Source organism: Heptranchias perlo, chromosome 17 (genome assembly GCF_035084215.1).
Source record: "Heptranchias perlo isolate sHepPer1 chromosome 17, sHepPer1.hap1, whole genome shotgun sequence".
NCBI lineage: Eukaryota > Metazoa > Chordata > Chondrichthyes > Hexanchiformes > Hexanchidae > Heptranchias > Heptranchias perlo.
Genome location: NC_090341.1, coordinates 14,521,859 through 14,547,914, shown reverse-complemented (window position 1 = coordinate 14,547,914; position 26,056 = coordinate 14,521,859). Strand labels below are relative to the sequence as shown.

General features: G+C 45.0%; 1 protein-coding gene across 3 annotated transcripts in view; it reads right to left on the bottom strand.

Moving 5' to 3' along the window:
* Positions 1-26,056, bottom strand: part of LOC137334081 (proline-rich transmembrane protein 3) — a 64,962-nt gene that overhangs the window by 34,674 nt on the left and 4,232 nt on the right. For 2 of the 3 annotated variants that reach the window (XM_067998545.1, XM_067998547.1), the window contains exon 1: positions 5,390-5,633. The exons of the other annotated variant lie outside the window; for it this stretch is intronic. The gene's annotated coding sequence lies outside the window, so the exon portion shown is untranslated. Of the gene's footprint in view, positions 1-5,389; positions 5,634-26,056 lie in introns of those variants that run through there. 3 annotated transcript variants of the gene reach the window in all.

Below are 26,056 nucleotides of genomic sequence, written 5' to 3'. Positions count from 1 at the left end.
CATTGCTGTTTGTGGGACCTTGCTGTGGGAAAATTGGCTGCTGCATTTCATACATTACATCAGTGACTACACTTTAAAAGAAACTTCATTGCCTGTAAAGCACTTGGGGTGGCCTGAGGTTGTGAAAGGTGCTATATAAATGCAAGTCTTTATTTTCTAACTTTTGGGTTTCCTATTTTCCCTGAATTCAGGTAAAAAAAAAATAAAATTGGTGAAATCAGCTGTGAGCAAATACGTCCTTTTCTGGTTCAAAAATAAAACAAAATGAGCTTATCTCCCATTATTGCTCACAGGTAGTCTGGGACACAGTCGTGACGTTCAGATGCGAACCTGGCTGTCCCCTTAAGACCATTGCCAAGTGATATTTGTGGGTGTGGTATATAAAAGCAGATCATTAAGTCAATTACAGGCTAATTACTGTTGCTATGAGGAATTCCTGTAGATTGGCCTTAATGAATAGAGAAAAAAATACACCTAGAAATTTTCAGATAATGAACATCCATATAAAAAGTCCACTAAAACAAAAGCAAAATACAGTGGATGCTGGTGATCTGAAATACATTGTAAAAGTCCATTGTCTGGCACATTCATCACATTTCAGACGTCACACAACTCAGCTGTTCTCCTTGGGGAGAGCCCAAGTTACCTTAACAAAAAAAGCCAGCAGGAAATTACTCTTTTTTTGTGCACTTCTTTTTTTAAGATTATTCGGTTGTGGTTTGTGGGTGTTTTATACAAAGCGTGACATCTGAAGTGTGATGGGCATGCTAGAAAAAAGACTTTTACATAAATGGACCATTCTTAATCAGAACAATTCAGAGTATATTTTTCTCCATTTGAGGTTTAATTGCGTTCCTTGTGACAATGGGCAATGAACCAAATCAGTGCCCAGTAATCAATTTGTTTTTGGAAAGGGGAAGAGGTTCAATGTGCCACTTATGTTTTAAAGTTTTTAAATAAGGTTTGATTGGAATATTGGAATTATCAGTTTGAACTCAAAATCAGAAAATTTATGGATAAAATATTGTGATAACGATCACTCACTCACCAAACAGGAGTGCACACATATATACTGTCACTGCCTGTTTCCTGTATAGATGCAACTCGCTCTGCAATTCAGAGATCCTAGGACTAACCATCACCCATTATACCAGCCCCCATTGTGAAGTGTTTCCCCAGAGGTGATCTGACACTCCATTGGGCTGGCTCCCATGGTGAACTGTTTAGCCCCTCACAGGGAGACACTCACTGTAGCTGCAGGAGAAATAGACATTATTGGTCATCATCTGGGGAAGGATAGAGTCCTGGAATTTGAGCCACGATCCAGTTCCAGCCGGGCTCTGCCCCTTTTTTGAACGCCAATGAATTCCAACGGAGGACAGGGATAAATGTCCTTTGCGTCTGAACAGGGGACAGGATTGGGGAGACGATGTCATCCACTAGAAACCCTGACAGTTTTGCATCTTCTGCTCCCAATGCAAACTTTGCCTCCAGGATGCAGGTGTACAAGCATTGCTAGGATATCATCCTGGCAGAAATGGGCCCACGATATCGGTTTGTCAATGGTAACAGTAAAGTAATGCTTTTTAAAAAAGAATACCCATCCTGCCGGAATGGTCCCCTTCCCCCACGCCCCCCACCAACTAACACCCACTCCCACCCCCACCAACTCCCACCCACTCCCAACTCCCACCCACTCCCAACTCCCACCCACTCCCAACTCCCACCCACTCCCCCCACCCCCAACTCCCACCCACTCCCCCCCCCCCACCAACTCCCACCCACTCCACCCCCCCCACCAACTCCCACCCACTCCCCCCCCCCCCACCAACTCCCACCCACTCCCCCCCCCACCAACTCCCACCCACTCCCCCCCCCCACCAACTCCCCCCCACTCCCCCCCCCACCAACTCCCACCCACTCCCCCCCCCACCAACTCCCACCCACTCCCCCCCCCACCAACTCCCACCCACTCCCCCCCCCCACCAACTCCCACCCACTCCCCCCCCCCACCAACTCCCACCCACTCCCCCCCCCACCAACTCCCACCCACTCCCCCCCCCACCAACTCCCACCCACTCACCCCCCACCAACTCCCACCCACTCACCCCCCACCAACTCCCACACACTCCCCCCCACCAACTCCCACCTCACCCCCCCCACCAACTCCCACCCCACCCCCCCAACCAACTCCCACCCCACCCCCCCCAACCAACTCCCACCCCACCCCCCCCCAACCAACTCCCACCCCACCCCCCCCCAACCAACTCCCACTCCCACCCCCCCCCCAACCAACTCCCACTCCCACCCCCCCCCCAACCAACTCCCACTCCCACCCCCCCCACCAACTCCCACCCACTCCCCCCCCACCAACTCCCACCCACTCCCCCCCCCCCCAACTCCCACCCACTCCCCCCCCCCACCAACTCCCACCCACTCCCCCCCCCCACCAACTCCCACCCACTCCCCCCCCCCCCCACCAACTCCCACCCACTCCCCCCCCCACCAACTCCCACCCACTCCCCCCCCCACCAACTCCCACCCACTCCCACCCCCACCAACTCCCACCCACTCCCACCCCACCAACTCCCACCCACTCCCCCCCACCAGCTCTCCCCCCAACCAACTCCCACCTCACCCCCCCACCAACTCCCACCTCACCACCCTCCACCAACTCCCACCTCACCCCCCCCCACCAACTCCCACCTCACCCCCCCCCACCAACTCCCACCCACTCCCCCCCCCACCAACTCCCACCCACTCCCCCCCACCAACTCCCACCCACTCCCCCCCCCAAACTCCCCACTCCCCCCCACCACCAACTCCCCCCCACCACCAACTCCCCCCCACCACCAACTCCCCCCCACCACCAACTCCCCCCCACCACCAACTCCTACCCACTCCCCCTCCCAACCAACTCCTACCCACTCACCTCCCCCAACCAACTCCCACCCACTCACCTCCCCCAACCAACTCCCACCCACTCACCTCCCCCAACCAACTCCCACCCACTCACCCCCCCCCAACCAACTCCCACCCACTCACCCCCCCCCAACCAACTCCCACCTCACCCACCCCCCCAACCAGCTCCCACCTCACCCCCCCCCCCAACCAGCTCCCACCTCACCCCCCCCCCCCAACCAGCTCCCACCCTCACCCCCCCCCAACCAGCTCCCACCCTCACCCCCCCCCCCAACCAGCTCCCACCCTCACCCCCCCCCAACCAACTCCCACTCCCACCCCCCCCAACCAACTCCCACTCCCACCCCCCCCAACCAACTCTCACCCCCACCCCCCACCCAACTCTCACCTCACCCCCACCCCCCCCCAACTCTCACCTCACCCCCACCCCCCCCAACCAACTCTCACCCCACCCCCACCCCCCCCCCAACTCTCACCTCACCCCCACCCCCCCCAACCAACTCTCACCCCCACCCCCCACCCAACTCTCACCTCACCCCCACCCCCCCCAACTCTCACCTCACCCCCACCCCCCCCAACTCTCACCTCACCCCCACCCCCCCCCCTCTCACCTCACCCCCACCCCCCCCCCAACTCTCACCTCACCCCCCCCCCCCCCAACTCTCACCTCACCCCCCCCAACTCTCACCTCACCCCCCCCAACTCTCACCTCACCCCCCCCAACTCTCACCTCACCCCCACCCCCCCCCAACTCTCACCTCACCCCCACCCCCACCCACCATGCAATTCCTGGACACTTACTGGGTAGATGCACCAGAAGTGCCATGAATGGTATGGGTGCCTGTTCCTTTTATGGCACTAACCCCCTGCTTGGGATTTGGGACAGAGTCAATGCCGGGACAGACTGGTGGCTAGAAATGTTTCACTTCCTGCAGCAGAGTGGGTTTCAAGAAATTTCATTCTCAAGATTCCCTATTTGCACTCTTAAGTCAGGAAATGGTGGCCGGGAACAAGTAAAGGAATGTTTAAGAAAGCATAAAAATTGTATCGAATGTCAATCCTGTACTAGTTACGTGAAAGTTGAAAAGCCTTTTTGTGAGCAAAGGGGCATAATAAAGCACAGATGTTGACCGTGGGCCAATATTTGACAATTAGCTGGATTATAGGTAACGACATCTCTGGTTAAAACAAATAATGCCATTATGGATTCAACTACAGATAATTGGGGATGAGGAGGGAGCGGCCAAGTGTGGATCCAGGTGGTGCAAAAACCCTGTCATTGAAAAAGAAATTAAAATGTAATATTCATATATTTTCTTTCCCATATTAAATCCACTGCACCCACATCAAGGCTGCAAGCCTGTGCAGCAACTCACTACCAGTGCTGTCATGTAAATTGTCTGCCACAGGAATATGTGCCAAAGAGCTGCATGTTGCCTTTACCTATCCAGTCTCCCTCAAGGGAGATATCTCACCATCGCTCCACATCTCCCTAAATGGTCTCAGCACAGGTTGCAAACTCAGAAGAGAGGTGGAACCCAAATTGTTGGATGCAGCATGTCAGTCAATACTCTTTACCGACAGTTCATTACTGAATGCCTCGGGCCCTTACCATATCCGAACATTTTCCATGAGCGTTTAAAATGGTGAGGTGACTCCACTTTCCCATGGTGAATATTGCTGAGTGCTTACACCAGGCGGGTTGGGTGATCAAAATTTGAGCAAACACACCAGTCCACTTCATTACATATATTAACTAACGGGGTCCAAGGGGTCACCTTGTCCAAAACAAAAAAAAAATGCCTAGCAAAATGCACAATTATCTTATGGGGGCAATTTTGCCACCACCTTTGGCACGGCTTAAAATAGATTGTAATTTTAAGCAAGACTGCCTACTTTGCAAGCCAGAAATTCATGACAATGCTTTTTCAAGAATGAACAGATCTGCAGTGGCACTGCTGCATATTTACACGTGAAAAGCAGCTGACATTAAAAATGTCATCAAATCTGGGTTGCACACAACTCAGGAATGAAGTGGTCCTGATAATTCACGTACCCTACTATCGCATAAAGGGTAGAAGGGGCAATGATCTCATGATTCTTTCCCTTCGCTGCAGAATTTACATTTCTATCTAATGAACTGTCAGAAGGGTTTTACAAGCTTTCTTTTTAAAGTGGAACACTTATCACAGGTTCAAAGTGAATATACAAGGTGAATGGAAATAATACACCCCACAGCCTGACAGGGTCTGAGTCCATTCTGAATTATTCTGATATTACATTCGCCGCACAGAGTCCTAAAGCTTGGCTGGAGTCTGCAGGAATGGTAAAGAGATACTTACATTGAAATAATAATAAAAAAAAACCTCTTCCCAATCCTTTAGAGATTAAAGTACCTTGCATGCACGTCCTTCTCACTACACCCCTTACAGCAAAGAGGGAAAATAAAATATACACACAATCATACCTGGCCTGCCTCCTGGTCTCTGCATGAACTGTCAGTGAAGAATGTCTGAATTATTCCAAATGCTTTCTGCAGTCCCAAGGCAATAACCCCTATTACTGAGTACTCTTGTATTCTCTAACCTTCACTAAAACACACACCGTCTCCACTGTCTGAATCAGTAACGCCAGGCACAATCAGAGGATAACAGAGCATCTGATTATGCTGTGATGAAGGCCACACAGGTGATTTCAGAGCTCTAAGTCGCTGCAGAGATGCTGCATTTTGAGGTCCAAGGATCACCATGAGGCACAAACAGGCCCACTGGTTCTTGGCAATCATCTTTACTCAGAAGCTGCGGTTTTATTACCGTTGTTGGCTATGCTGATTTATCCTGGGTTAGGTGGGTTCATTAAGTCGCTGTCAAGTTGTTGACCTGTCAGTTTGCTGCAGTGACCTTTCCCACTTCCGAAATGTGAATTTAATCCCGCTCCGCAGTAGAATGTTTTGAGAAATTTTGACAACATGATAAGGCGTTAAATAAAGGCAAACCTTTCTCTTCCTTTGCTGGTTTGAGATGTTGCACAAGACCACAAGATAATTACAGACGAGAAAGGCTATTCGGCTCATTTTAATTCATCCAGAGTATACCCTATTGTAGCATCCAATTGCCTATTAAATGATTCCAAGGCTTTTGCCTCCACTGCTTTATCTAAAAGTTTATCCCACACGTTATTCGTTCTTTGTGTGAAGAAGGATTTCCTGTGATCAATTCTAAAATGACCTTTTATTAGTTTGAACCAGTGTTCCCTAGGTCTACTCCTACAGTTTAATTTAAAGTAATATTCCAGGTTAACTTTTTCTAAACTTTTAACAATCTTGTATACCTCTATAAGATCATCTCTTAAAAGCCGCCTTTCCAAGGTGAAAAGTCCCATCTATCCTGTCTTTCCTCATAACTCAAAGCCCTCACACTGGGGAGCAGCCTTGTGGCTCTGCTCCTGACTGCCTCAAGCCTTTGCATATCTCTCTTGTTTCTTAGTGAACTGGATGCAGCATTCAAGGTGAGATCCGACTGTACCATTTGATCATTACCTCTCAGACTTATATTTGACTTTGACCTTACTTAATAGCCTTTTGTGGAACTTTATCAAAATCCTTTTAGAAGTTGAGGTTGGGGATCGTGGGGTGAAGAATGAAAATGGGGGGAGTCGGGGGTGGGGGGGAGGGAGATTGGGGGTTGGGGACAGGAGCGAGGGAGATCAGGGTCCAGGAGCAGCGTCGAAGGGGGGAGGGGAACAGCAACGATCGGTTCATTTAATGTGGGGTCAGGATGAGCATCTACTCACAATAAACTCGTGCCATGGTAGTTTACTGGGGTTCATCGTTGGCTTCACCTATGTGACTTCAGCTTTGTTTATCAGAGCACCACTGCGACCTTCACCAAATGGAATAATCAGATCACAGAGAAATGCCAATTGAAGGGATAATACCACTTTTTACCAATATTACACCACTTTTCAATTCACGTTCACCTTTTCATTCTAATTTTCAATGACAGGAACGTCGGCCTCCTGGAGACCCTGAATGAATTAAGTGTCATTTTAGAATAAAATTTTGCTCTGCATTAACATTTTTAGGAAAGTTGTCCATGAGGCTTATTAAAAAATATTACTTTTAAAATACTTATTTTCTTCAGCTGCCAAAACACTTAAAACTACAGGCTGGAATCATTGAAGTCATTGTTGGATACTACCCAAAGAGCAATGACTAAAGGAGACATAACATCCTGAGCTAGGACTCTGCACAACAAGCAGCAAAGGTTGACCTTTGAGCGAAAACCATTGAGATGAATGAAACAAATATTTTTTTACATCTGTCATCAACAGGAGGCAACAGGTCTCACATTCATGGAAACTTAACTATCAACTATGCAGGTTCTTAAAGAAACAGGGTACCACATGATCTACTACAGGGTAATTAAAGGAAAAAAGCTATCATTACGTGTGTTGACCAACTCTTCCAGCGCAGATCCTATTGGAGGCCTCACAGACAACTCCTGAAGTTTCGAAACATTATTGGCAGAAAGTCACCCAGGTGCGTCGCCTGGTGTTGGTATCAATAGCACAAATGCACATACAAACACAGATTGACAGACACACATAGATGAACAGAGCCTGGCCAAAGTGGCCATCTACAGGTCCAGGTTGTACGCAGTCCGTGGAGGTGGCAGCTCTGGCTGCCTGCCTCTATTCCACGGTCTTGTCCGCACCTGGGTGGTCCTGGAGAAGAAGCTCATGGTATCCGCCGGTATGCTTGAAGCCTTCCGCTACCGGTGGGCACCGCAAGGACTGGAGTGTATAGTGGACACTGGTAATAATATTATTATTTACATTTAGAAGTTTCTTTTGTTTTAAGGTTAAGTTCTTTACTTGTTGTGTCCCTTTAAAAGGGGGGCACTTTGGTTTGGTTTTTGGTTGATGGCACTGGGGCAATCTCTTACTGGTTATTTTAGAAAAGGCATGGATGACCAAACATATACACACAAATGCACAATGGACACAAACAGAGATATTAATTGGGGGCTTGAGTGAGAATCTGGGGAAGACTCATAAAACAAGTTACTTTGTGTTTATTTTTTCTTTCACCAAAAAGTTAATTGCTATGACTACTGCCTAACAGCTGGAACTAATTGCCAGTCACTAATTATTCGCTTAGCTTTTAGTTATCTGACTCCGAAATCTTTTTTCACCAATTATTACTGTGTCTGATATCCATTTGTAATTCAATATTTATTATCAGAACCATAACTACAACAACAAAGTTGTTCCATTGAAAGAGCAAGAAATTAATTGGTAATTAACAACAGTAACTAATTAACATGAAGAGAATCATCTCGACTGGAATACCTCATGACCAGGGCTCTCCTGATCTTTCTAAATATGAGAATGGTCAAAAATTAACACGTTGCAGTTGAAACACTGAGTAGCCTGAACCTGGAACGAAGTCTTACATAGTCAGATATTCCCTGCGTTTTACATATTTTTTGCGGCACACACTACCTAAATCAGGTTTCTTAGAAGGACAGCTGTTCAGAGACCACAGCAAATTGAGACATTCCTGCTTGATGAGTACTATTCCCAAGAGCTGAGCACAGTTCCTCAAACAGACTGCAGTCAATGCCAATAGTTACTAACTGTTCTTGCTTTTCTTCAAATGCTATGTCAAAACTGAAGATGGATTCCATTTTGTTTAATGTATGGTCTTGAAAGAGCTTGAAACAGCGACGGGACGAGGAATGCAAAATAATTAAATCATTGGATCTGCCCATCAAACTGTACTCATGAAACAACATCTAAATTCTAGACTCCTGACACAGTTCTTGACAGTAGTAGCCATGCTAATGAGAGACATGCCTCCCTCAAGCTGGCCTTATCAGTAATACAAAAACAGAATTGCTGCTGGAACTAAGTTTGTTTCTAATTATAGGTAACATTTCACAAATTTCCTCCGAATTGTCTTTCAATATTCTTTCTGCCTCCACCCCCAGTTGAAAACTGTTCTCTCAAACATTTGCACTATTTCCAGCACCTCTATCTATAGTGACCTCAGCCATAGTGAAGCTGGGAGTGCATTCCTTGGCTAGAGTCGGGGAAAGTTAGGAGCCTAGAAATTCGACCGCGCGGCATCTGTTTTTTGGGCACTAAACGGATCTCCCAAACGTCCAATATAGGGGGTAGGAAGCACACGCTCATTACGAGTCAGAAGTGCACGCCTGCCATATTGGTATAGGTAAAAAAATCACGTTCAGGGCTCCCACTTGAAACAGGCCCTTTACATATGCAAATTAGGGGCCTAGAGCCTGTATGAAGCTCCCTCTGCAATATTGCGTTGCTGTTCAAGGAAATCAGGTCTGCATGTGGCCTACAATAAGATAAGTTTTAAAAATACACTTACCTGACTGTGGAGTTGGGAGGTGCAGGAGTGTTCCCCCACCTGATCCCGGCTTCTGCCCGCTACCCAACCAACCCGATTCACTGCTACCCACACCTCCCAAACCAATCCCCCGCCCTACCAACCCGGTCCCCCACCCCAGCTCTTTCCTGACCCGGTCGCACCCCTTCCCGACCTGATCACCCTCCCTACCGGCCCAGTCGCCCACCCCCCCATTCCCAGTTCCCTTGAACTACTTATCTGAGGGCCGCTGCTCATGTTGCACCGGCCTGATCTTCGATTTCTCTTCGCTGGCGAACTGCCTTGGGACGCCTATTAGATGTCCGCAACTTGTCGGCTCACTGATAATGAGGCCTGAGGCCCAATATCACGTGCGCTTTGAGTCCATCCATTCAGGCGCGCTCGAATTTCTAGGCCAGGCTTCCTACTCTGGTCACTAACCAGCAACCATTGCTAGATAGTGCTATTGTGTATGTTGACACTGAGTAAGGACAGGTTGAGTCTTAGCTGTGCTGCCCCATACAGTTGAATAATCATTGTCCAGGCCCACCAATGAAGAATGGCCATCTCTACAAGGTAGTAAAGGCTGTGTGTAGGGAGGTGGTGCGGGAGGAGTAGAGATTACAGTTTGCAACTCAGTCATAATAACATAAGAACATAAGAAATAGGAGCAGGAGTAGGCTATATGGCCCCTCGAGCCTGCTCCGCCATTCAGTATGACCATGGCTGATCTTCTACCTCAACTCCACTTTCCCGCCCAATCCCCATATCCCTTGATTCCCTTAGAGTCCAAAAATCTATTGATCTTGGCCTTGAATATACTCAACGACTGAGCATCGACAGCCCTCTGGGGTAGAGAATTGCAAATATTCATGACCCTCTGAGTGAAGAAATTCCTCCTCATCTCAGTCCTAAATGTCCGACCCCTTATCCTGAGACTATGTCCCATAGTTCTAGACTCTCCAGCCAGGGGAAACATTCTCTCAGCATCTAGCCTGTCAAGTCCTCTTAGAACCTTATTTGTTTCAATGAGATCACCTCTCATTCTTCTAAACTCCAGATATTCTGCTTTGGATGCTGTTGGGGGAGATGGCTTATTTGGGGAAAGCAGCAAGAGCCAAGTTCGTGGCACCACGGGTGGCTCTGCTGCACAGGAGGGGAGGAAGAAGAGTGGCAGGGCTATAGTGATAGGGGATTCAATTGTAAGGGGAACAGATAGGCATTTCTGCTGCCGTAAACGTGACTCCAGGATGGTATGTTGCCTCCCTGGTGCTAGAGTCAAGGATGTCACGGAACGGCTGCAGGGCATTCTGGTGGGGGAGGGTGACCAGCTAGTAGTCGTGGTCCATATCGGTACCAACGACATAGGTAAAAAAAGGGATGAGGTCCTGCAAGGTGAATTCAAGGAGTTAGGAGATAAATTAAAAAGCAGGACCTCAAAGGTAGTGATCTCAGGATTACTACCAGTGCCATGTGCTAGCGAGTATAGGAACAGGAGAATAGACAGGATGAATGCGTGGCTGCAGGGATGGTGTAGGAGGGAGGGATTTAGATTCCTGGGACATTGGGACTGGTTCTGGGGAAGGTGGGACCTGTACAAGCGAGACGGGTTACACCCGAGCAGGACCGGGACCAATGTCCTCGCGGGGGTGTTTGCTAGTGCTGTTGGGGAAGGTTTAAACTAGAGTGGCAGGGGGATGGGAACCTTAGCGGGGAATCAGAAGGGAGTAAAGTTGAGAGCAGCAAGAGAGGGGAAGACCCTGGGGAAATTTACAATACAAATAGTACAAACAGTTGTTCAAGAACAAGTGAAAGGGAAAAGCGTAGAGCAGCGGAAAGAAAGTGTACTTTAGACACTACAGATAAAGTGAAAACTAGAAGGCGTAAGGCGATTATCCCAGCTTCAAAGCTGAAGGTCAGGCTAGGGTGTGTGGCCCAATTAAAAATTCTATATACAAATGCACGGAGTATAAGGAATAAATTAAATGAACTACAGGTTCAAATTCAAATTGGAGGGTATGACATGATAGTTATTACTGAGACATGGCTGCAGGATGGTCAGGATTGGGAACTAAATATACCGGGTTATAAGGTCTACAGGAGAGATAGGGAAAATGGAAGAGGGGGAGGAGTAGCCTTAGTGATTAGAAATGAAATCAATTCAATGATAAAGAAGGATGTAATGAGAGGTAAGCAGCCAACAAAGACCTTATGGGTTGAATTGAGAAATAGGAAAGGATCTAAGACTATAGTGGGAGTTGTGTATAGGACCCCTGGCAGCAGCTCTGAAGTGCTAGATTGTATAAATGCAGAGATTGGACAAGCATGTAAGAAAGGCATAGTGGTCTTAATGAAGAACTTTAACCTTCACATAGATTGGGGAAAGCAGACTAGCAACTGTCAGAAAGGTAGTGAATTTCTTGAGTGTGTCCGGGATAGTTTTCTACAGCAGTATGTCCTAGAGGCAACAAGGGGGCAAGCCATACTAGACTTAGTAACGAGTAATGAACTAGATTTAGTTAAAAGCTTAACTGTGCGTGAAAATCTATCCAATAGTGATCATAACATGATCGAGTTCAATGTAGTGTTTGAAAGGGAAAAAAGTGAGTCAGCTGCTAAGATTCTAGACTTGGGTAAGGCCGACTTCAATGGGATGAGACAGAGACTGTCCACAGTAAACTGGGCAAAATCTGTTAATGGGTAAAACGACTGATGATCAGTGAGAAATGTTTAAAGAAACTTTTAATGAGATACAGAACTGGTTTATACCCCTGAGGGGCAAGAACTCTACTTGCCAAAAAAAACAGCCATGGACAACTAAAGAGGTAAGGGACAGTATAAGACGTAAGGAAAGGGCATACAAAAAGGCAAAAAGTAGCACAGATCCTGGCGAATGGGAAAGATACAAAGATCAACAAAGGGTCACAAAACAGATAGTAAGAGCTACAAAAAGAGAGTATGAAAAGAAACTTGCAAGGGATATCAAAACCAATACGAAGAACTTTTATAGTTATATTAGGAAAAAGAGGGTGGTCAGGAGCAGTGTTGGCCCCTTAAAAACTGAAAGTGGGGATATTGTCGTTGACAATGGGGAAATCGCGGACATGTTGAATAATTACTTTGCGTCAGTATTTACAGTAGAAAAAGAGGATAGCATGCTGGAAATTCCAAGAAAACTAATATTGAATCGGGGACAGGGACTCGATAAAATTAACATAAGTAAAGCAACGGTAATGAAGAAAATAATAGCACTAAAGAGTGACAAATCCCCAGGACCAGATGGTTTCCATCCCAGGGTTTTAAAGGAAGCAGGTGAGCACATTGCGGATGCCCTAACTATAATCTTTCAAAGTTCTCTAGATTCAGGAACTGTCCCTCTAGATTGGAAAATTGCACATGTCACTCCGCTTTTTAAGAAAGGAGAGAGAGGGAAACCAGGGAATTATAGACCAGTTAGCCTAACATCTGTTGTGGGGAAATTGCTGGAGTCTATAATTAAGGATAGGGTGACTGAACACCTCGAGAATTTTCAGTTAATCAGGGAGAGCCAGCATGGATTTGTGAAAGGTAGGTCGTGCCTGACAAACCTGATTGAATTGTTTGAAGAGGTGACTAAAGTAGTGGACAGGGGAATGTCAATGGATGTTATTTATATGGACTTCCAGAAGGCATTTGATAAGCTCCCACCTAAGAGACTGTTAGCTAAGTTAGAAGCCCATGGAATGGAGGGAAAAGTACGGACTTGGTTAGGAAATTGGCTGAGCGAAAGGCGACAGAGAGTAGGGATAATGGGTAAGTATTCACATTGGCAGGATGTGACTAGTGGAGTCCCGCAGGGATCTGTCTTGGGGCCTCAATTATTCACAATATTTATTAACGACTTAGATGAAGGCATAGAAAGTGTCATATCTAAGTTTGCCGATGACACAAAGATTGGTGGCATTGTAAGCAGTGTAGATGAAAACATAAAATTACAAAGGGATATTGATAGATTAGGTGAATGGGCAAAATTGTGGCAAATGGAATTCAATGTAGACAAATGTGAGGTCATCCACTTTGGATCAAAAAAGGATAGAACAGGGTACTTTCTAAATGGTAAAAAGTTAAAAACTGTGGATGTCCAAAGGGACTTAGGGGTTCAGGTACATAGATCATTGAAGTGTCATGAACAGGTGCAGAAAATAATCAAGAAGGCTAATGGAATGCTGGCCTTCATATCTAGAGGACTCGAGTACAAGGGGGGCAGAAGTTATGCTGCAGCTATACAAAACCCTGGTTAGACTGCACCTGGAGTACTGTGAGCAGTTCTGGGCACCGCACCTTCGGAAGGACATATTGGCCTTGGAGGGAGAGCAGCGTAGGTTTACTAGAATGATACCCGGACTTCAAGGGTTAAGTTACAAGGAGAGATTACACAAATTGGGGTTGTATTCTCTAGAGTTTAGAAGGTTAAGGAGTGATCTGATCGAAGTCTATAAGATATTAAGGGGAACAGATAGGGTGGATAGAGAGAAACTATTTCCGCTGGTTGGGGGTTCTAGGAGTAGGGGGCACAGTCTAAAAATTAGAGCCAGACCTTTCAGGAGTGAGATCAGAAAACATTTCTACACACAAATGGTGGTAGAAGTTTGGAACTCTCTTCCACAAATGGCAATTGATACTAGCTCAATTGCCAAATTTAAATGTGAGATAGATAGCTTTTTGGCAACCAAAGGTATTAAGGGATATGGGCCAAAGGCAGGTATATGGAGTTAGATCACAGATCAGCCATGATCTTATCAAATGGCGGAGCAGGCACGAGGGGCTGAATGGCCTACTCCTGTTCCTATGTTCCTGAGTATAGGCCCATTCTACTCAATCTTTCCTCATAAGACAACCCTCTCACCCCAGGAATCAATCTAGTGAACCTCTGTTGCACCGCCTCTAAGACAAGTATATCCTTCCTTAGGTAAGGAGACCAAAATTGCACATAGTACTCCAGGTATGGTCTCTCCAAAGCCCTGTACAATTGCAGCAAGACTTCCTTACTCTTGTACTCCAACCCCGTTGCATTAAAGGCCAACATACCATTTGCCTTCCGAATTGCTTGCTGTACCTGCATGCTAACATTCTGTGTTTCGTGTACAAGGATACCCAAATCCCTCTGAACACCAACATTTAATAGTTTCTCACCATTTAAAAATAATCAATTTTTCTATTTTTCCTACCAAAGTGAATAACCTCACATTTCCCCACACTATACTCCATCTGCCACCTTCATGCCCATTCACTTAACCTCTCGATATCCATTTGCAGACTCACAGCTTACTTTCCCACTAAGCTTTATATCGTCAGCAAACTTGGATACCTTACAGTCGGTCCCTTCATCTAAGTCATTAACATATTAGTATAGATTGTAAATAGCTGAGGCCCAAGCACCGATCCCTGTGGCAACCCACTAGTTACAACCTGCCAACCCGAAAATGACCTGTTTATTCCTACTCTCTGTTTTCTGTCCATTAACCAATCCTAAATCCATGCTAATATATTACCCCCAATCCCATGAACCCTAATCTTGTGTAACACCTCTTATGTGAACACCTTATCGAATACCTTTTGAAAATCCAAATATACGACATCCACTTGTTCACCCTTATCTACTCTGCTAGTTACAAAACACTCTAATAGATTTGTCAAACATGATTTCCCTTTCATAAAACCGTGTTGACTCTGTCTAATCATATTATCCTATCTGTCCAGACATAATCAACATTGTGTTCAATTCCATACCTCTGGGCATGTTAATCTCATAAATAGTTTCACCCCAGATGAATTTAACATTTATTAAAAGGATTTCATTCAGATTGTCTCCAACAAAAATGTTGACTGCCCTAACTCCTTTGCCCAAAATACACATGATGGAATCCAGTCCGGATTAGTTTAATGTCAAACAATCTACAACTCACTTCATTTTCCACCCTCTCTAACCAGATCAGTCTCTCAGCAGTAATGAAAGTGAGCAGACTTGTTGGAGAAAATAAAAAAGACACTTACTGACAGAAAGGAAGACAGGAAAAAATCTAACACAAGCTGGACTGATGCCAGACCATAGTGAGGCCTGTGGGTTGTCATAAAAGCTTGCTTTGAATTTGGCATGTTTTTGCACTCAAGGGTAAACTTCCAGTTAATTTAGTGACAAATCTGACACATCTCCTTTATTACAACTACCATTCACAAAAAAATTCTATTTTAATTCAATCAACCAGGCATTGATATTGAGAAGGAAAGATCAGCATTTGGACCAGAGTGAGGTAGAATAAACAAATAAAACTGTTGGATTCGAATTTCTTACCCCGAAGCAAAACCGTAGCTTTATAATTCACCACGATTCCTGTGATAGGTTTGACTATTGGGACGAAATTCTGTGGAAAATTCTAATTGAAGACCAGCTGCAGGAGTCTTAAAGGAAGAAGAACTTGCATTTATATAATGCCTTTCACGACGTTATGACATCTCAAAGCACTATACAGCTAATGAAGTAGTTTTCAAGTGTAGTCACTGTTGTAACGTGGGGAAACGCAGCAGCCAATTTGCACAAAGCAAGGCCCCACAAACAGCAATGAGAAAAATGACCAGATCATCCGTTTTAAGGTTTGGTTGAGGGATAAATGTAGGCCAGAACACTGGGAGAACTCTTCTGCTTCTCTTTGAATGGTGCCGCGGGATCTTTTACGTTCACCTGAGAAGGCAGACGAGGTCTTGGTTTAACGTCTGATCCGAAAGACAGCACCTCCGACAGTGCAACGTTCCCTCAGTACTGCATTGGAGTGTCAGCCTAGATTATGTGCTCAAGTCTCTGGGATGGGACTTGACCCCAGAGGCAAGTGTGCTACCAAATTCAAGCACACTTGACTCAGAGGCAAGTGTGCTACCAAATTCAAGCACACTTGACTCAGATGCAAGTGTGCTACCAAATGAGCCTTGAGCCACACAAGAGGTTGTTACACAAGATTAGGGCTTATGGGATTGGGGGTAATATATTAACATGGATTGAGGATTGGCTAACGAACAGAAAACAGAGAGTAGGAATAAACGGGTCATTTTCGGGTTGGCAGGTTGTAACTAGTGGAGTGCTGCAGGGATCACTGCTTGGGCCTCAACTACTTACAATCTATATTTATGACTTAGATGAAGGGACTGAGTGTAATGCATCCAAGTTTGCTGACGATACAAAGCTAGCTGTGAAAGTAAGCTGTGAGGAGTTCGCAAAGAGTCTGCAAGGGGATATTGACAGGTTAAGTGAGTGGGCAAGAAGGTGGCAGATGGAGTATAATGTGGGGAAGTGTGAGGTTATTCACTTTGGTAGGAAAAATGGAAAAACAGAATATTTTTTAAATGGTGAGAAACTATTAAATGTTGGTGTTCAGAGAGATTTGGGTGTCCTCGTACATGAAACACAAAAAGTTAGCATGCAGGTACAGCAACAATTAGGAAGGCAAATGGTATGTTGGCCTTTATTGCAAGGGTGTTGGAGTACAAGATAAGGAAGTCTTGCTGCAATTGTACATGGCTTTGGTGAGACCACATCTAGAGCACATTGTACAGTTCTGGTCTCTTTACCTAAGGAAGGATATACTTGCCTTAGAGATGGTGCAATGAAGGTTCTCCAGATTCATTCCTGGGATGAGAGGGTTGTTCTCTGAGGAGAGATTGAGTAGAATGGGCCTATACTCTCTGGAGTTTAGAAGAATGAGAGGTGATCTCATTGAAACATATAAGATTCTAAGAGGGCTTGACAGGCTTGATATTGAGATGATGTTTGCCCTGGCTGGGGAGTCTAGAACTAGGGGGCATAGTCTCAGGATAAGGGGTTGGTCATTTAAGACTGAGGTGAGGAGGAATTTCTTCACTCAGAGGGTCGTGAATATTTGTAATTCTCTACCCCAGAGGGCTGTGGATGCTCAGTCGTTGAGATGAATAGATTTTTGGACTCTAAGAGGATTCAAGGGATATGGGGATCGGGCGGGAAAGTGGAGTTGAGGTTGAAGATCAACCATGATCTTATTGAATGACGGAGCAGGCTCGAGCGGCCGTATGGCCTACCCCTGCTCTTATTTCTCATGGTCTTATGAGTCTTACAACTGTGGAGCAGCAGGGGCAGAAAAATCAAAATGTGGGAAATTCCACTTGGTCACACAGGAAATAAGGACTGAACTCTACGTCGTGAATCTTAAAGTTTGGAATGATCCATTCCAAATTTAATGTTAGATCACAATACTGTGAACAGGCTCTGCAGCTGAGCTTTGCTTCTATACATTCAGTCCAAGGTTGACGCTCAGTGAATTACTTCCCTTAAATAGATATGACAAGTCAAAGGAAAGGGATGTCTCACTTACACAATCGTGCAGAGTATTGGAAAGGCTAAGAGACCAGTAGAAAGGAAGAGGTTGATAGCAGCAAAGAAGATTCGAAACAACTTCTTTAAAGCAACAAACAAAATAAGCCGAGGTACTAAAAATCCGGTAGGTCCTTTGTGCGATAATTTGGTTAGAAATATTATGAGGATCAAAGGTGACAGTTAAATAAATTTTTCACCTCAATCTAACTGAAATCAAAAGAATGGATCAATTCCAGATTCAGTTAAATGGATTCAGGAATCCATAACATATGCTGGCGTCAGTAAAGAATGTGTTATGAAGATAATCCAAGCATTAAATGGCAGCTGGACCAGATAAGATGCACCCTGGAATCCTTAAAAAAATAAGTATGGAAATTATGAGGTGAGGCCCCACTTCATATTTTTAGGAGATCCATAAATACAGGGACTGTCCTTGAGGATTGGAAGAATGATAATATAATCCTGACATTCAAAAAAGGAGTGAAACATGAATCAGTTATAAACCAGTTAGTCTAATGTCAGGAAGGGGACACTAGCAATGATCATATAAAGACCTTTGAGCCAGTTGCAGATAATCAGTATAGCTTGATCATAAAGGACACTTAGTGTAGCTTTACAAACACCATGGGGGAGATTTTCAACTAACTGCTGCCTGTTTCTCAACCAGCAGTTGGAAATCTGGGGTGGGGAGGAGGATGGGCAAGCAGCCAGCCAGCCTGAAATAGGTGTAAGGCTGATTAAATATGCAAATCAGGATCCTACGCTGGTGATTCAGGTACAAATAGATGAAGTTCTACCAGGTGTTGAGCAGCCTATCCTTAAAGGGACCGCTGGGTGCCACTCAGAAAAAGGCCCAGGAAATTTTTATTTTTGTGGGCACTCCTGCTCCTCCTGGGCCCACAAAAAAAACTCTAACCCATTGCCGGCCTGTTCAAGGACATCCCCCCACCCCGAGATAGCCTCTCACCCCCGCACCACCCAAACCCGACCTGCCGGCTGGCTCAGTATGGGAGCCGGACGGTTTCCCGCCCTCCTGACACTGGCCTTGGGCAGAAGTCTTCACGCTCACCTCGGGCAGAAATCACATTTACCCCGTTTATAACTCTTGCAACATGATTTAACTGGAGTTTTTTGATGAGGTTACAACTAAGGTCCATCCAGTAGATATAATTAAAATTGATTTTCAGAAGCCACTTGGTAAAGTTCTGTGCCTGAGGCTTTCAATAAAGATGTAGGCCCTTGGAAATCATGGTAAATTAGCTGGCTAATTTGAAAATTGGCCTGGTAATAGAAGGTAGAAGATAAACTGATGAGGCTCCTGGTGGAGAAGCAGTGAGTAGGGGAGTTCTGCAGGAGTCCCTTCCGAATCCCCTGCTGTTTACAGCATTCAGCAATGAGATACAGAAAATAATTGCATAAGAAAGTCTGGAGTGAGAAAGAGCCACTTAACCCATCAAACCCATTCCATGAAGAGTCCATTTACAATTATTTTATCGTGGACTTCCCTCCCCCAGCTTTCATAGCTACCGCCTGTTGATGCCTTACGGAACCTGTACCTCCACTGAAAAAAAAATCAAGCAGTGTTAACATGTCTGCAAACTTCAATCCCTCTTCTCAACAGGTATTAATCCAGCTCCCTCATAAAGATGACAATTGATCCCAAATCAACTTCCTCTGGAAGCAAGTGTCATATGTTCATTATCCTGTGCGGCAAAAAGTTTTTTGAATGTATAACTTTGCTCGATGCCTGTGAACTTTGTACTTGCTCCTATAGTCTTATGATCATTTTCTAAGTTAAATGAAGAGAATATTTCTAATAATAACTTGCTGATGACATCTGGCCATGTAGCCAAGTTGATTGGCCTAAGGGAGGTCTATTTACAAGTGTAAGGGACCTAATGTGTGTTTTAGGCAGCTGCCAGGGACACCTGAAAAATAGCCCAAACCAATTTTTCAGGTTCCTTGGGGTGCAGGACATTGGTCCCCGAAATTGGGCCTCACTGCACCTGTTTTATGCCCTCAAAACAGGCGTAACAAGGTCCAATTTCTTCCCCTTGAGGTCCACAGGACACAGTAAATACAGTAGTACAATGAGATGTGAAACAAAGCCTAGTAAATACAACATATATTATAATAGATTTGTACCAGCCCAGGAGTGTTCAAGAGTTTCCATCACCAAATTGGAATAACATATCTCTCTTCCTTTATAATGTTCCAGCCAAAAGGTCAAATAATTTTATATCCACCATCTGCCTGATCAACTTTCAGCTGTACCCATGAATGATCATATGGAAAACTTTAATTCAACACCTGCAACCTAGTCAACACTCACAGCTATTCTGCTGCCATGTTGAGAATATGGACACATAATTTGAAAGAGATACTTACTATAAAGCCAATTCAATAAATATTTCAGTTCCATACCCAGTTCAAAACTTGAATAGAAAATCTGTGGCAAGGCAAGTGAAACTGTGCCAAGCCTGCTCAGTTTTCCAAATGATGTAATGGTGGCAGTTCGTATGGGCTTGAAGTGATTGGGCACCATACCAATACTGGCTATAATGGCTTCTGCATGAGACACAGGGTTACCCCTGTAGGGTTTTGCCTTCTGGTCAGGCCTGAGTTCCTGCTGATTGCTGATCTAACCGCTGTCACAAAATATTAGGTAACCCTTTTGTTAAAGAAATGAATGGGAAGCAATTCCATGACTTGATGGCATCACATGCTTTCAGAGAACTACAAGGATAAATAATTGAAAGGACAATACCCAGGGCTGTGGGAGTCCAAACATTTCAAAGAAAAATTTTGCTTTTCCAAAAGGTGTTTTCATACCAACTGATGCATATCATTCCCTGATATCTGGGCTGATTAGCAATGATTTACGTTTCGTGCAATGCATGACTTACAACAGTCAAATGAACCAAGGGTGCCAAAGTCCAAACTCCCTCTGCCCTCCACCCCTTCCCCAGACATATTCATCCAAAATATTTTTAAATGTTTGGGGCTAACATTGTTGATTACCTGTTTCATTTGGGGTGATGTCTGCAGTTACTTTGTAGATAAATGATTTTTTAGTCTAGAAAAGGGAAAAAAAGTGTAGAATACAACACCAAAGATCTAAATCTTGGGTTTTCAAACCGTGGGTCCTGGGGGCGATCCTAGGGGGTCCACAATGCCGATCTTCTGTCCATTGGTCACCCAATTTCTGTATTTGTTGACACATTGGGGGTAGTTTTAACCTAACCCATTCGTTGGGAAACTGATGGGATCAGGTGGAACGCTGGTTTTACACCCTGCCCAATATTAATCTCCATTGAGTAAAATCGTTAGGTTAAAATTGCCCGCATTGTTTCTGTTACTGTGTATTAATAATATTTATATGATTAATAATATCATTTCAGCAATGATAGCACTGTTTCCCTTTGGGTAGTAGGCGCTATCTTTCAGAAGTAACAACAGGGAGTCCCTGGGAGCGCATCAATATTTGCAGAGAGTCCTAGGATTATCTCAGTAATTGCAATGGGATTCCACACAGCAAAAGTTTGAAAACCACTGCTCTGTGCACAAGTTACAGATTTCATAAACCAGTGCGACCCTGAGATTCACCAAAAACACCTGCTCAAGCCAATGTATCCACATGGTTCGGACAAGCCAACACTTGTGGCTGTTGCCAATCAAATATTAACACAAGAGAAGCTAAAGCACCACCACTGTTAACAAACCCGGTAATCGAAACTTCTACTGAGGCAATCCCAGGAAAGATTATTTCTCCCAAGAGAACCCTATGCTCAGCTACTCTTACTAATGAGTTTTTACGGGGTTCCTATCTTTGGTGCCAGACAATGGAAAGCCTTAGAATCAGCATGTATCTTTTATTAAAGAGATTTAGAAACAGCAATGAATCTGTCTCCGAATCATTTCATAATTGATGGCATCGCAAGCTATCAAAAAGCTACAGGAATAAACAACTGAAACAATGATGCCAAGAGCTGCCGAAATGCTGGCTGCCTGCTTGGTAGTTTTCTGGTCTTGTGTTGAACACTTACCTTCTGGTGGGCAGTTTGTTTTCTTATCTTTTCGAACTGTAAGAATTAAGTGAAGCACATTCTAGTTTTGTGGAGAGTTTATTTTTGACTTTGAATTAGAACGCACCCCTCACGGTCCTCCATCTGTCTCCTATGGGCCAATTGGAAGAAAGTAGCAAGTAGAGACCAAGAGGGATAGGAAGTAAGATCTGAATGGAAGCCACCCTGGGCTACGTACACACTCTGCCTAGCAGTGCCTATCAGAGTGCCATTGGCAGAGGCCTGGGCACAGGATGCTGGACCATCCTTTCAATGGGCAATTGGTAAGCAGAAATGAGGGAGGAGGAATCCCTATTGGTTTTATATAACTCTTTTAGTAAGGATGTAAACACCACATTATAAAAATGGCTGAGACCTTGGGTGAATGCATCGCATGATGTACTATTAACCAGACAGAATGTCCCAGATTTAAATCCTAGCTTGTGCTGAGTTTGGTGAAGTGGAGCAGTGGTGGGGTTGCTATATTTGGCTTATATGCCTCTGGATAGCGTGTGTATATGCGTGTGTGTGCGTGTGTGTGTGTCTGTGTTCACGTACATCAGGTGAGATCAGGATCAGCCTTTGCAGTATGATGCCACACTCGCCCTCAACCTCTCCGAGGTTCACATGCAAAGTGACAGGGGGCTGCTGCTACCTGTGGAACTGGACCTCAGCATAAGTCAACTCCTTCAGAGGAGAAAGGGAAAAATGGGGAGTAAAAATGTTGGTGGAATCCTGTTTAATCCTATCCAATATTTAATCTTGAAAGATAATATGCACTGAGGACTACGCAGGATGAATTGGCCATCTGCCTCATTCCTCCCTTCAGTGCGTTGTGTGGAACTTCTGATTCAATATCCTCCAACCCCCAAATCATCCATAATTTTAAAATCTGGAAAAAATTCCACACAGGAATGAGGTGGAAAAAGCAATTTATTGTATATAACCTATATCAACTACGAAACAGCTTGGGGGAAGGATACCATCTGGCTAATCATATCTCATTACCGTTGCTTATACTCAGGGCCATTTCCAATACCATGTAGGGGTCTCGAGTCCCCAGCAGTGCTGTTATCCTTGATCAGAGATGGCTTCAAAATAATCAGCAGCGGCACCGACTGTCAAGTGGGAAATGTGTTATGTTTCGCTGTGATGTAAATCTTCAGAATAAACAGATTAAGATGAGAGGCCATATCTTGGTGGCAGTGATGTGTGTTAAGTACAACTCACAGCGGTGCCCTGGCTTGTCCATGCCTCGCAGAATCCTTCCTTTTCCTCCAATAAATTCTCTTGACAGAATAAACATCAGCTGGCCTCATTTCAAAAGCATAGCTCTTGGAAATTAAATTAACCGCAGCTCTATTTTAAGAGTAACATCATTGCACAGTAAATGGGCTTGGATCAGGCAGTGTATTACACAGAGAATTTACATATATAATAGCAGATCCTCCATGGAATTGCACATGGTAAGCCAGAGGATACACTAGGGGTGAAATTCAACTTCGGTAGGGGCACAAAACAGGCGGTGGTGGATTGGTCACCTGTTATACACCCCGCCCGATCCTCCTTTCCAATCGGGCAGTGTGTATAAAGGGTGGCAGATACAATACCACCTGTTTAGCACCTTCACTGAAGTTGAATTTCACCCCTACTGTTTTATAAGGACGGCAACATTATACCACGCAATGCATAATGTAATATTGTCCTTCTAAGGTGCTGATTGTGGCCTGTTGCTTTAAGGACACAGTTTAGTTGCACACCCTGAGGTCCATTAGATAGATAGATTGATATACATGGTGGGGGGGTGGGGGTTGAGAACTCACGGCCCCTTTGGCACACTCGCAGTGTAAGTCCAGTGAGAGTGTGGCAGAAGTCCCGAGATCCAGATCTGCCAGGTCCCAGCCTCCTCCGCCAGCTCCTGGGTGCCCTGGCTGAAGGTGGATCCTGTGTCCACCCCAAACAAGGTCGCCAGCATCGGAAGGTGACGTGGCCAGGATAAAGGAATTCTCAAGCCAGGAGTTTCCTAACCTGGCCTGGCGGAGGAGTGGTGGGCTGGTACGCTGAGTGAAATGAGATGAAAGTGGAACCCACCTGGGGGTCCAGGCCTGGACTCCCAAAGATTTTTAATATGAGAAAAAATAATTTGGTCCCCTGGCAAGTGGGTGCCTGAGATACACCCCTAGTGGCATGGGTATTATTTAAGGCATCCTCCCCTTGAACCCACATAGTTTGGCAGGGTGAGCACTCGAGGCCACTAGCTGGCACATACTGACAGGCAGGATTTTGTTCTTGTGGATTTTTGGCCCCATATGTTTTATTTTCTTTATCCTAAGCACTTGCGTATAGACAGATACATCAAGATCAAGATGAGAAGCCTTGTCATACAGGGTGCACGTAACTGTTGCCAGTTTTATACCACACTTTAAAACACCGAAAGAGTATTAGCAATAGCATGCATGTGACCGCATTACTGGATCATGCTCAGTATCCTCCCTTACCACAGGCATAACTAACCACACTGAAATGACATTTTTTTCAATTTAACATAATTACAAACTTAGCCAAATATTCACCCAGCTTCTTTTGAAATGAATTAGTCAACAAAATAGTAACTCCATTTGATGGAATGCCTATTCCACTTAACTTCTAATCTCCAGCCTTGCATGAGGCTCACCAGTTTTGTATTTGTATCCTTTAGTTCTACGCTCACAGGACAATTAAGATGAGGATGGCCATTCGGGACATCTTAGTTCATCCATCCAGAATGACCCCAAAGTCCCCCTATTGTGACATCCAATTGTTTCTTAAACCATTCCTCAGTTTTCGCATCCACTAAGCTATTCAGAAGATTACTCCATGTGCTGATCTTTCTTTATGTGAACTTTCTGACATCAGTCCTAAGTTTAATTCTCACTGGTCTGAACCTGCGTCCCCCCTTACCCTACTCTTGCAATTTAATCTAAAGTAATATTCCATATTTACCTTTTCCATTCCCTTAACTATCCTATATACCTTTACAAGATCGCTTTTGAGACTGAAAAGCCAAAGCCTCTCCTGTCTTTTTTCCTAACAGCTTGCATTTATGTAGCACTTTTAACGTAGTAAAACTCAAACATTTTACACTACGGATCAGCCTCGTGGCTCTTCTCAGCACTTGAATGTTCCCCTTGTGTCTCTGTGACCAGAACTGGATACAATATTTGAGGAATTGTCTGTCTATGTAGTTCAACATTCTATTGACTTTATGGGTCCCTGCTCTGTATTCAGAGCATGTTGGACATGTTGAATATGGAGCTTGCTAAAGCTCCTAGGTCTCTTTCCACTTCATCTATTTCAGCACCATTCAGGGAATACTTGTGCCACCTATTTTCCTTCCTATGTTTGGTACTATATACTTGTCTGCATTAAATTCCATCTGCCATTCTTCAGCCCACTTACAATTCTGTCAAACACATGCTGTAATTTTTAAGGTCCCTCCTCTGATTCCACCACCTCTCCTAGTTTGGTATCATCTGTAAATTTGACCAATTCGTGTTGAGTTTCTGAATCCAGGGGTAGAAACTAGACTTCGTTATCGTGTAAATCAGGCAAAATGAGGGCTAATTTGAGGGACCAACATCCCAAGCCCAAAGGGTGCCTGAAATTGTGTCGGGCCATTTTTCAGGCGCCCTGGCAGCCACTTAAAACAGGCATTCGGCTCCTCACATATGTAAATGAGAGGGCCAAGTAGGAGCTGGGCTTGCTCTGCTCTGGATGCTTTAGTGGCCGCTGAGGCCTAAACCGCGGCCCCAACAAAAGATACGTTTTTTTTTAAATTTAAAACGTTGCTGTGGAGGCAGGAGGAACGGGAGTGTTACCGTGACTCCACAGACATCGCTGCTGCTCCACTCACCTTCCCGGGATTTACCTTCGGGCCGCTGCCAGCAGGACAAGCAGCTCGATATTAATTTTCTTCAAATGGGCGAGCTGCCTGTGCCAATTAATATTAATGTGGCCCAAGGCCCAATTTCGAAATCAGGCCTAAAGAAATTTCAACCGCCAAGTCTTTGAACTAAATCTGAAACAGATCACAGTTTCAATTAAATAACCTCTCCTTACGTCAGTCATTATCCATGCCTTTCAGAATCCAAAAGACTTTCTTTCCTCAGAATTTCATCGTATGAATAGTGCAATGATTCTTTGGTAGACGAGAAGTTTGCAGGATATTAAATAGATTGGGTAGACACCATAATAGGGCAGATTCTTTGTGCTCTGTGCAAGGAGTAGCTTGATGGGTCAAGAAGCTCGACACCATCC